We start from the raw sequence: 13,968 nt of genomic DNA on the forward strand, positions 1-13,968 counted from the left end.
GGTCTGCAATATTCAGATCCTTATGTATCTTGCAAATCTCTATGTCTCCCACCTGGACTAGATCCCGAATGGAATTGAAGCGTCTCTTGATGTGCTTGGTTCTCTTGTGAAATCTGGATTCCTTTGCCAAGGCAATTGCACCAGTATTGTCACAAAAGATTTTCATTGGACCCGATGCACTAGGTATGACACCTAGATCGGATATGAACTCCTTCATCCAGACTCCTTCATTTGCTGCTTCCGAAGCAGCTATGTACTCCGCTTCACATGTAGATCCTGCTACGACGCTTTGTTTAGAACTGCACCAACTGATAGCTCCACCGTTTAATGTAAACACGTATCCGGTTTGCGATTTAAAATTGTCCGGATCAGTGTCAAAGCTTGCATCAACGTAACTGTTTACAATGAGCTCTTTGTCACCTCCATATATGAGAAACATATCCTTGGTCCTTTTCAGGTACTTCAGGATGTTCTTGACCGCTGTCCAGTGATCCACTCCTGGATTACTTTGGTACCTCCCTGCTAAACTTATAGCAAGGCACACATCAGGTCTGGGACACAGCATTGCATACATGATAGAGCCTATGGCTGAAGCATAGGGAACATCTTTCATTTTCTCTCTATCTTCTGCAGTTGTCGGGCATTGAGTCTGACTCAACTTCACACCTTGTAACACAGGCAAGAACCCTTTCTTTGCTTGATCCATTTTGAACTTCTTCAAAATCTTGTCAAGGTATGTGCTTTGTGAAAGTCCAATTAAGCGTCTTGATCTATCTCTATATATCTTTATGCCTAATATGTAAGCAGCTTCACCGAGGTCCTTCATTGAAAAACTCTTATTCAAGTATCCCTTTATGCTATCCAGAAATTCTGTATCATTTCCAATCAGTAATATGTCATCCACATATAATATCAGAAATGCTACAGAGCTCCCACTCACTTTCTTGTAAATACAGGCTTCTCCGAAAGTCTGTATAAAACCAAATGCTTTGATCACACTATCAAAGCGTTTATTCCAACTCCGAGAGGCTTGCACCAGTCCATAAATAGATCGCTGGAGCTTGCACACTTTGTTAGCTCCCTTTGGATCGACAAAACCTTTCGGTTGCATCATATACAACTCTTCTTCCAGAAATCCATTCAGGAATGCAGTTTTAACATCCATCTGCCAAATTTCATAATCATAAAATGCGGCAATTGCTAACATGATTCGGACAGACTTAAGCATCGCTACAGGTGAGAAAGTCTCATCGTAGTCAATCCCTTGAACTTGTCGAAAACCTTTTGCGACAAGTCGAGCTTTGTAGACAGTAATATTACCATCAGCGTCAGTCTTCTTCTTGAAGATCCATTTATTCTCAATTGCTTGCCGATCATCGGGCAAGTCAACCAAAGTCCATACTTTGTTCTCATACATGGATCCCATCTCAGACTTCATGGCTTCAAGCCATTTTGCGGAATCTGGGCTCACCATCGCTTCTTCATAGTTCGTAGGTTCATCATGATCTAGTAGCATGACTTCCAGAACAGGATTACCGTACCACTCTGGCGCGGATCTCACTCTGGTTGATCTACGAGGTTCCGTAGTATCTTGATCTGAAGTTTCATGATCATCATCATTAGCTTCCTCACTAACTTGTGTAGGTGTCACTGAAACAGTTTTCTGTGATGTACTACTTTCCAATAAGGGAGCAGGTACAGTTACCTCGTCAAGTTCTACTTTCCTCCCACTCACTTCTTTCGAGAGAAACTCCTTCTCCAGAAAGTTTCCGAATTTAGCAACAAAAGTCTTGCCTTCGGATCTGTGATAGAAGGTGTATCCAATAATTTCCTTTGGATATCCTATGAAGACACATTTCTCCGATTTGGGTTCGAGCTTATCAGGTTGAAGCTTTTTCACATAAGCATCGCAGCCCCAAACTTTCAGAAACGACAACTTTGGTTTCTTGCCAAACCACAGTTCATAAGGCGTCGTCTCAACGGATTTTGATGGTGCCCTATTTAACGTGAATGCGGCCGTCTCTAGAGCGTATCCCCAAAACAATAGCGGTAAATCAGTAAGAGACATCATAGATCGCACCATATCTAGTAAAGTACGATTACGACGTTCGGACACACCATTACGCTGTGGTGTTCCGGGTGGCGTGAGTTGCGAAACTATTCCACAATTTTTCAAATGTACACCAAACTCTTAACTCAAATATTCTCCTCCACGATCAGATCGTAGAAACTTTATTTTCTTGTTACGATGATTTTCAACTTCACTATGAAATTCTTTGAACTTTTCAAATGTTTCAGACTTATGTTTCATTAAGTAGATATATCCATATCTGCTTAAGTCATCTGTGAAGGTGAGAAAATAACGATATCCGCCACAAGCCTCAACATTCATCGGACCACATACATCTGTATGTATGATTTCCAATAAATCTATTGCTCTCTCCATAGTACCGGAGAACGGTGTTTTAGTCATCTTGCCCATGAGGCACGGTTCGCAAGTACCAAGTGATTCATAATCAAGTGGTTCCAAAAGTCCATCAGTATGGAGTTTCTTCATGCGCTTTACACCGATATGACCTAAACGGCAGTGCCACAAATAAGTTGCACTATCATTATCAACTCTGCATCTTTTGGCTTCTACATTATGAATATGTGTATCACTACTATCGAGATTTAACAAGAATAGACCACTCTTCAAGGGTGCATGACCATAAAAGATATTACTCATATAAATAGAACAACCATTATTCTCTGATTTAAATGAATAACCGTCTCGCATCAAACAAGATCCAGATATAATGTTCATGCTCAACGCTGGCACCAAATAACAATTATTTAGGTCTAATACTAATCCCGAAGGTAGATGTAGAGGTAGCGTGCCGACCGCGATCACATCGACTTTGGAACCGTTTCCCACGCACATCGTCACCTCGTCCTTAGCCAATCTTCGCTTAATCCGTAGTCCCTGTTTCGAGTTGCAAATATTAGCAACAGAACCAGTATCAAATACCCAGGTGCTACTGCGAGCATTAGTAAGGTACACATCAATAACATGTATATCACATATACCTTTGTTCACCTTGCCATCCTTCTTATCCGCCAAATATTTGGGGCAGTTCCGCTTCCAGTGACCAGTCGGCTTGCAGTAGAAGCACTCAGTTTCAGGCTTAGGTCCAGACTTGGGTTTCTTCTCTTGAGCAGCAACTTGTTTGCCGTTCTTCTTGAAGTTCCCCTTCTTCTTCCCTTTGCCCTTTTTCTTGAAACTAGTGGTCTTATTGACCATCAACACTTGATGCTCCTTCTTGATTTCTACCTCCGCAGCTTTCAGCATTGCGAAGAGCTCGGGAATAGTCTTATTCATCCCTTGCATATTATAGTTCATCACGAAGCTCTTGTAGCTTGGTGGCAGTGATTGGAGAATTCTGTCAATGACGCAATCATCTGGAAGATTAACTCCCAACTGAATCAAGTGATTATTATACCCAGACATTTTGAGTATATGCTCATTGACAGAACTGTTCTCCTCCATCTTGCAGCTATAGAACTTATTGGAGACTTCATATCTCTCAATCCGGGCATTTGCTTGAAATATTAACTTCAATTCCTGAAACATCTCATATGCTCCATGACGTTCAAAACGTCGTTGAAGTCCCGATTCTAAGCCGTAAAGCATGGCACACAGAACTATCGAGTAGTCATCAGCTTTGCTCTGCCAGACGTTCATAACATCTGGTGTTGCTCCAGCAGCAGGCCTGGCACCCAGCGGTGCTTCCAGGACGTAATTCTTCTGTGCAGCAATGAGGATAATCCTCAAGTTACGGACCCAGTCTGTGTAATTGCTACCATCATCTTTCAACTTTGCTTTCTCAAGGAACGCATTAAAATTCAACGGAACAACAACACTAGCCATCTATCTACAATCAAACATAAACAAGCAAGATACTATCAGGTACTAAGTTCATGATAAATTTAAGTTCAATTAATCAAATTATTTAAGAACTCCCACTTAGATAGACATCCCTCTAATCCTCTAAGTGATCACGTGATCCAAATCAACTAAACCATGTCCGATCATCACGTGAGATGGAGTAGTTTCATTGGTGAACATCACTATGTTGATCATATCTACTATATGATTCACGCTCGACCTTTCGGTCTCCGTGTTCTGAGGCCATATCTATATATGCTTGGCTCATCAAGTATAACCTGAGTATTCCGCGTGTGCAACTGTTTTGCACCCGTTGTATTTGAACGTAGAGCCTATCACACCCGATCATCACATGGTGTCTCAGCACGAAGAACTTTCGCAACGGTGCATACTCAGGGAGAACACTTCTTGATAATTAGTGAGAGATCATCTTATAATGCTACCGTCAATCAAAGCAAGATAAGATGCATAAAAGATAAACATCACATGCAATCAATATAAGTGATATGATATGGCCATCATCATCTTGTGCCTGTGATCTCCATCTCCGAAGCACCGTCATGATCACCATCGTCACCGGCGTGACACCTTGATCTCCATCGTAGCATCATTATCGTCTCGCCAATCTTATGCTTCCATGACTATCGCTACCACTTAGTGATAAAGTAAAGCATTACATCGCGATTGCATTGCATACAATAAAGCGACAACCATATGGCTCCTGCTAGTTGCCGACAACTCGGTTACAAAACATGATCATCTCATACAATAAAATTCAGCATCATGTCTTGACCATATCACATCACAACATGCCCTGCAAAAACAAGTTAGACGTCCTCTACTTTGTTGTTGCAAGTTTTACGTGGCTGCTACGGGCTTAAGCAAGAACCAATCTCACCTACGCATCAAAACCACAACGATAGTTTGTCAAGTTGATGTTGTTTTAACCTTCGCAAGGACCGGGCGTAGCCACACTCGGTTCAACTAAAGTTGGAGAAACAGTCACCCGCAAGCCACCTCTGTGCAAATCACGTCGGGAGAACCGGTCTCGCGTAAGCGTACGCGTAATGTTGGTCCGGGCCGCTTCGTCCAACAATACCGCCGAACCAAAGTATGACATGCTGGTAGGCAGTATGACTTATATCGCCCACAACTCACTTGTGTTCTACTCGTGCAAATAACATCAAACCATAAAACCTAGGCTCGGATGCCACTGTTGGGGAACGCAGTAATTTCAAAAAATTTCCTACGCACACGCAAGATCATGGTGATGCATAGCAACGAGAGGGGAGAGTGTTGTCTACGTACCCTCGTAGACCGCAACGGAAGCGTTGACGCAACATAGAGGAAGTAGTCGTACGTCTTCCCGATCCGACCGATCCAAGCACCGTTACTCCGGTACCTCCAAGTTCTTAGCACACGTACAGCTCGATGACGCTCCCCGGGCTCCGATCCAGCAAAGCTTCGGGGATGAGTTCCGTCAGCACAACGGCATGGTGACAATGATGATGTTCTACCGACGCAGGGCTTCGCCTAAGCACTACAACGATATGATCGAGGTGGAATATGGTGGCAGGGGGCACCGCACACGGCTAAGGAACGATCACGTGGATCAACTTGTGTGTCTAGGGGTGCCCCCTGCCCCCGTATATAAAGGATCAAAGGGGGGGTGCGGCCGGCCCTATGGAGGCGCGTAGGAGGAGTCCTACTCCTACCGGGAGTAGGACTCCCCTCCCGTTCCTTGTCCAACTAGGAGAGGTGGAGGGAGAATAGGAAAGGGGGGGGGAGCGCCCCTCCCTCCTTGTCCAATTCGGACTAGGGGGAGAGGGGGCGCGCGGCCTGCCCTGGCAGCCCCTTCCTCTTCTCCACATTAGGCCCATGAGGCCCATTAACCCCCCGGGGGGTTTCGGTAACCCCCCGGTGCTCCGATTTTATCCGAAACTTCCCCGGAACCCTTCCGGTGTCTGAATATAGTCGTCGAATATATCAATCTTTATGTCTCAACCATTTCGAGACTCCTCGTCATGTCCGTGATCACATCCGGGACTCCGAACAAACTTCGGTACATCAAAATGCATAAACTCATAATAATTGTCATCGTAATGTTAAGCATGCGGACCCTACGGTTCGAGAACAATGCAGACATGACTAAGACAAATCTCTGGTCAATAACCAATAGTGGGACCTGGATGCCCATATTGGCTCCTACATATTCTACGAAGATCTTTATCAGTCAGACCGCATAACAACATACGTTGTTCCCTTTGTCATCGGTATGTTACTTGCCCGAGATTCGATCGTCGGTATCCAATACCTAGTTCAATCTCGTTACCGGCAAGTCTCTTTACTCGTTCTATAATACATCATCTTGCAACTAACTCATTAGTTGCAATGCTTGCAAGGCTTATGTGATGTGCATTACCGAGAGGGCCCAGAGATACCTCTCCGACAATCGGAGTGACAAATCCTAATCTCGAAATACGCCAACCCAACATCTACCTTTGGAGACACCTGTAGAGCTCCTTTATAATCACCCATTTACGTTGTGACGTTTGGTAGCACACAAAGTGTTCCTCCGGCAAACGGGAGTTGAATAATCTCATAGTCATAGGAACATGTGTAAGTCATGAAGAAAGCAATAGCAACATACTAAACGATCGGGTGCTAAGCTAATGGAATGGGTCATGTCAATCAGATCATTCACCTAATGATGTGATCCCGTTAATCAAATAACAACTCTTTGTTCATGGTTAGGAAACATAACCATCTTTGATTAACAAGCTAGTCAAGTAGAGGCATACTAGTGACACTAAGTTTGTCTATGTATTCACACATGTATTATGTTTCCGGTTAATACAATTCTAGCATGAATAATAAACATTTATCATGATATAAGGAAATAAATAATAACTTTATTATTGCCTCTAGGGCATATTTCCTTCATCTTCTTCATTGTCTTCCATCATAACCCCTCTTTCTCCGTGCTTGGTCCAAACATTATAGTGGGGCATGAAACCGGACTTAAACAGGTGGACGTGAATGGTTCTTGACGTAGAGTAATTGTGACCATTATTACAGCGAGCACATGGACAAGGCATAAAACCATCAGCCCGCTTGTTTGCCTCAGCAGCAAGCAGAAAAGTATGCACGCCCTTAACGAACTGGGGAGAGCATCGGTCATCATACATCCATTGCCGGCTCATCTTCATTACACAACACCGAATAGACCAAATTAATACAAGTTCATACATAAAGTTCATAAAACACTTAAATGCAACAAACAAATAACTCTCTAGCTAAAGCATTTAAATGCAACAACAAATACGATCAAGATCGCAACTAAGGTAACAATGGATCCAACAGCATAATGATACCAAGCCTCACTATCGATGGCATATTTTCTAATCTTTCTAATCTTCAAGCGCATTTTCTCCATCTTGATCTTGTGATCATCGACGACATCAGCAACATGCAACTCCAATTCCATCTTCTCCCCCTCGATTCTTTTCAATTTTTCTTTCAAGTACTCGTTTTCTCTTTCAACTAAATTTAACCTCTCGACAATAGGGTCGGTTAGAATTTCCGGTTCACATACCTCCTACAAATTTTTTTATGTCAACTTGATGGGCATAATTTGTCATAAACACGAAATGCAACTAGTTTTAAAAGAGAATATATATACCACATCCGAATCATAATAAGGACGAGGGCTGACGGGGACGGATATCAAAACCATGGCACTATATGTATAACAAACAACGTACGGGTAAGATAATTATACGAGTAACTATATATCCAAATCACACAAACATCAATTTTTATATAAAATTTCATGAACAAGAGGCTCACCACAAGGTGGTGCCGGCGACGGGACGGTGCGGGCGATCGACGGTGGTTACGACAGAGATTTATAAGGCACTAAGTAAACCACACCTACATATGCAAACTAAGTGTTATTTTTGACCTCAAATTGCATATAAATCAAATACTAGCACATATATATATATCCTCCCAAATTACTAAACTCACAAATTATCACTATATAAAGCATTGCAAGAGCTAATCTAGCAATGAGAGATGAAAGGACAAAGTTGCTAACCTTTGTGATCATTTGAATGGATGGGGGGCCTTCAAATCTTGACAAATTTTGGGCAAAATGTGTGATGAGCTCGAGAGGAAGAGGGGAAGAACAGAGAGAGGAGAGGGGAAAGGGGAAGAATAGAGCGAGCTCGGGTGGACGAAGGGTTTATGTAGGACGACCTTTAGTACCGGTTCGTGCCAAGAACCGGTACTAAAGGGGCTGGAGGGGCCCCAGTCTGACAACATCCTACCACCACTCTCATTAGTACCGGTTCGTGGCACGAACCGGTGCTAAAGGTTCGCCACGAACCGGTACTAATGAAAGCGGCCCGGCTAGCCGTTGGAACCGGCACTAATGTATACATTAGTGCCGGCTCAAATACAAACCGGCACTAATGTGCTTCACGTTTGACCCTTTTTCTACTAGTGGATCTTGAGCATGATTATCATTTGTGAGTAGTTACTTTTGTTCTTGAGGTCACAGGAGAAATCATGTTGCAAGTAATCATGCGAATTTGATATGTGTTCGATATTTTGATAGTATGTATGTTGTGATTCCCTTAATGGTGTCATGTGAACGTCGACTACATGACACTCCACCATAGTTGGGCCTAAGGGAATGCATTGTGGAGTAGCAATTAGATGATGGGTTGCGAGAGTGACAGAAGCTTAAACCCCAGTTTATGCAGTATTCCGTAAGGGACAGATTGAATCCAAAAGTTTAATACTATGGTTAGAATTTAATCTTAATACTTTTTCTCGTAGTTGCAGATGCTTGCGGGAGGGTTAATCATAAGTAGGAGGTTTGTTCAAGTAAGAACAACACCTAAGCACCGGTCCACCCACATATCAAATTATCAAAGTACCAAACACGAATTAAACCAACATGATGAAAATAACTAGATGAAAATGCCGTGTACCCTCAAGAACGCTTTGCTTATCATGAAAGACCGTTTTGGCCTGTCCTTTGCCTCAAAAGGATTGGGCTATCTTGCTGCACTTTTGTTACTACTATCGTTACTTGCCCGTTACAAATTATCTTGCTATCAAACTACTCAGTTACTTACAATTTCAGCACTTGCAGACATTACCTTACCGAAAACTACTTGTCATTTCCCTCTGCTCCTCGTTGAGTTCGACACTCTTACTTATCGAAAAGAGCTACAATTGATCTCCAATACTTGTGGGTCATCAGTGACGGCGGCTCCGTCTTGTGGATCGTGATAATTCTTTCTCCCTGATTTTTTCCTGAAAAAATATGATTTTATAGCGTCGGTTTCAGGGTCTGCGGGGCCACCAGGTGGGGACAACCCACCTGGGCGCGCCCGGGGGGGGGAGCCGCTCCCTGGTGGGTTGTGCCCACCCAGGTGCCTGTTGGAAATATGCCCTAGAGGCAATAATAAAAGCATTATTATTATATTTCCTTGTTCATGATAATTGTCTTTATTCATGCTATAATTGTGTTATCCGGAAATCGTAATACATGTGTGAATAACAGACACCAACATGTCCCTAGTGAGCCTCTAGTTGACTAGCTCGTTGATCAACAGATAGTCATGGTTTCCTGACTATGGACACTGGATGTCATTGATAACGAGATCACATCATTGGGAGAATGATGTGATGGACAAGACCCAATCCTAAACATAGCACAAGATCGTATAGTTCGTTTGCTAGAGTTTTCCAATGTCAAAGTATCTTTTCCTTAGACCATGAGATCGTGTAACTCCCGGATACCGTAGGAGTGCTTTGGGTATGCCAAACGTCACAACGTAACTGGGTGACTATAAAGGTAGACTACGGGTATCTCTGAAAGTGTCTGTTGGGTGACATGGATCAAGACTGGGATTTGTCACTCCGTATGACGGAGAGGTATCACTGGGCCCACTCGGTAATGCATCATCATAATGAGCTCAGAGTGACCAAGTGTCTGGTCACGGGATCATGCATTGCGGTACGAGTAAAGTGACTTGCCGGTAACGAGATTGAACGAGGTATTGGGATACCGACGATCGAATCTCGGGCAAGTAACATATCGATAGACAAAGGGAATAGCGTACGGGATTGATTAAATCCTCGACATCGTGGTTCATCCGATGAGATCATCGTGGAGCATGTGGGAGCCAACATGGGTATCCAGATCCCGCTGTTGGTTATTGACCGGAGAGTCGTCTCGGTCATGTCTGCTTGTCTCCCGAACCCGTAGGGTCTACACACTTAAGGTTCGGTGACGCTAGGGTTATGAAGATATGTATATGCAGAAACCCGAATTGTTCGGAGTCCCGGATGAGATCCCGGACGTCACGAGGAGTTCCAGAATGGTCCGAAGGTAAAGAATTATATATATAGGAAGTGCTATTTCGGGCATCGAGACAAGTTTCGGGGTTATCGGTATTGTACCGGGACCACCGGAAGGGTCCCGGGGGTCCACCGGGTGGGGCCACCTGTCCCGGGGGGGGCACATGGGCTGTATGGGGTGCGCCTTGGCCTAGATGGGCCAAGGGCACCAGCCCCTATAGGCCCATGCACCTAGGGTTTCCACCATGGAAGAGTCCATGTGGTGGAAGGCACCCCTAGGTGCCTTGGGGGGGGGGGAGGGAAACCTCCCCTTGGCCACCGCCCCCCCTAGTAGATCTCATCTACTAGGGCCGGCGCCCCCCCTTTGGCACCCCTATATATAGTGGGGGGGAGAGGAGGAATTTTACACCAGCCCCTGGCGCCTCCATCTTCCCCCGTTACGTCTCTCCCTCGTAGTCTCGGCGAAGCCCTGCTGCTGTGACGCCCTGCATCCACCACCACGCCGTCGTGCTGCTGGATCTTCATCAACCTCTCCTTCCCCCTTGCTGGATCAAGAAGGAGGAGACGTCTCCCGTCCCGTACGTGTGTTGAACGCGGAGGTGCCGTCCGTTCGGCGCTGGTCATCGGTGATTTGGATCACGTCGAGTACGACTACATCATCACCGTTCTTTTGAACGCTTCCGTGCGCGATCTACAAAGGTATGTAGATGCATCTAATCACTCGTTGCTAGATGAACTCCTAGATGATCTTGGTGAAACGAGTAGGAAAATTTTTGTTTTCTGCAACGTTCCCCAACAGTGGCATCATGAGCTAGGTCTATGCGTAGTTCTTCTTGCGCGAGTAGAACACAATTTGTTGTGGGCGTAGATTTGTCAACTTTCTTGCCGTTACTAGTCCTTTCTTGCTTCAGCGGTATTGTGGGATGAAGCGGCCCGGACCAAACTTACACGTACGCTTACGTGAGACCGGTTCCACCGACTAACATGCACTAGTTGCATAAGGTGGCTGGCGGGTGTCTGTCTCTCCTACTTTAGTTGGAGCGGAATCGATGAACAGGGTCCTTATGAAGGGTAAATAGAAGTTGACAAATCACGTTGTGGCTTTAACGTAGGTAAGAAAACGTTCTTGCTAGAACCCTAATTCAGCCACGTAAAACTTGCAACAACAATTAGAGGACGTCTAACTTGTTTTTGCAGCAAGTGGTTTGTGATATGATATGGCCAAAGTTGTGATGAATGATGAATGATCTATATGTGATGTATGAGATGTTCATGCTATTGTAATAGGATTCACGACTTGCATGTCGATGAGTATGACAACCGGCAGGAGCCATAGGAGTTGTCTTTATTCTTTTATATGACCTGCGTGTCATCAAGAAACGCCATGTAAATTACTTTACTTTATTGCTAAATGCGTTAGCCATAGTAGTAGAAGTAATAGTTGGCGAGCAACTTCATGGAGACACGATGATGGAGATCATGGTGTCAAGCCGGTGATAAGATGATCATGGAGCCCCAAGATGGAGATCAAAGGAGCTATGTGATATTGGCCATATCATGTCACGTTTATTATTTGATTGCATGTGATGTTTATCATGTTTTGCATCTTGTTTACTTAGAACGACGGTAGTAAATAAGATGATCCCTCACAATAATTTCAAGAAGTGTTCCCCCTAACTGTGCACCGTTGCGACAGTTCGCTGTTTCAAAACACCACGTGATGATCGGGTGTTTTATTCAGACGTTCACATACAACGGGTGTAAGACAGATTTACACATGCAAACACTTAGGTTGACTTGACGAGCCTAGCATGTACAGACATGGCCTCGGAACATAGAAGACCGAAAGGTCGAGCATGAGTCGTATAGAAGATACGATCAACATGAAGATGTTCACCGATGTTGACTAGTCCGTCTCACGTGATGATCGGACACGGTCTAGTTTAACTCGGATCATGTAATACTTAGATGACTAGAGGGATGTCTAATCTAAGTGGGAGTTCACTAATAATTTGATTAGTTGAACTTAATTATCATGAACTTAGTCTAAAATCTTTGCAATATGTCTTGTAGATCAAATGGCCAACGTAGTCCTCAACTTCAACGCGTTCCTAGAGAAAACTAAGCTGAAAGACGATGGCAGCAACTATACGGACTGGGTCCGGAACCTGAGGATCATCCTCATAGCTGCCAAGAAAGATTATGTCCTACAAGCACCGCTTGGTGACGCACCCGTTCTCCCTGCGGAACAAGATGTTATGAACGCTTGGCAGGCACGTTTCGATGACTACTCCCTCGTTCAGTGCGGCATGCTTTACAGCCTAGAGCCGGGCCTCCAAAAGCGTTTTGAGAGACATGGAGCATATGAGATGTTCGAAGAGCTGAAAATGGTTTTCCAAGCTCATGCCCGGGTCGAGAGATATGAAGTCTCCGACAAATTCTTCAGCTGTAAGATGGAGGAAAACAGTTCTGTCAGTGAGCACATACTCACTATGTCTGGGTTGCATAACCGCTTGACTCAGCTGGGAGTTAATCTCCCGGATGATGCGGTCATTGACAGAATCCTCCAGTCGCTTCCACCAAGCTACAAGAGCTTTGTGATGAACTTCAATATGCAGGGGATGGAAAAGACCATTCCTGAAGTATTTGCTATGCTGAAATCAGCAGAGGTAGAAGTCAGGAAGGAACATCAAGTGTTGATGGTCAATAAAACCACTAAGTTCAAGAAAGGCAAGGGTAAAAAGAACTTCAAGAAGGACGGCAAGGAGGTTGCCGCGCCCGGCAAGCAAGCTGCCGGGAAGAAGCCAAAGAATGGACCCAAGTCCGAGACTGAGTGCTTTTATTGCAAGGGAAGCGGTCACTGGAAGCGGAACTGCCCTAAATACTTAGCGGATAAGAAGGCCGGCAAAACAAAAGGTATATGTGATATACATGTAATTGATGTGTACCTTACTAGTGCCCGTAGTGGCTCCTGGGTATTTGATACCGGTGCAGTTGCTCACATTTGTAACTCAAAGCAGGGGCTGCGGAATAAGCGGAAACTGGCAAAGGACGAGGTGACGATGCGCGTCGGGAATGGTTCCAAGGTCAATGTGATCGCCGTCGGCACGCTGCCTCTGCATCTCCCTTCGGGATTAGTTTTAAACCTTAATAATTGTTATTTAGTGCCAGCTTTGAGCATGAACATTGTATCGGGATCTCGTTTAATTCGAGATGGCTACTCTTTTAAATCTGAGAATAATGGTTGTTCCATTTTTATGAGAGATATGTTTTATGGTCATGCTCCTATGGTGAATGGTTTATTCTTTATGAATCTCGAACGTGATGCTACACATGTTCATAATGTGAGTACCAAAAGAAGTAAGGTTGATAATGATAGTCCCACATACTTGTGGCACTGCCGCCTTGGTCACATAGGTGTCAAACGCATGAAGAAGCTCCATGCTTATGGACTTTTAGAGTCTCTTGATTATGAATCATTTGACACGTGCGAACCATGCCTTATGGGTAAAATGACCAAGACTCCGTTCTCAGGAACAATGGAGCGAGCAACCGACTTATTGGAAATCATACATACTGATGTGTGCGGTCCAATGAGTGTTGAGGCTCGCGGTGGCTATCGTTATGTTCTCACCCTCACTGATGATTTAAGTAGGTATGGG

This window comes from Triticum dicoccoides, chromosome 7A (genome assembly GCF_002162155.2).
Source record: "Triticum dicoccoides isolate Atlit2015 ecotype Zavitan chromosome 7A, WEW_v2.0, whole genome shotgun sequence".
NCBI lineage: Eukaryota > Viridiplantae > Streptophyta > Magnoliopsida > Poales > Poaceae > Triticum > Triticum dicoccoides.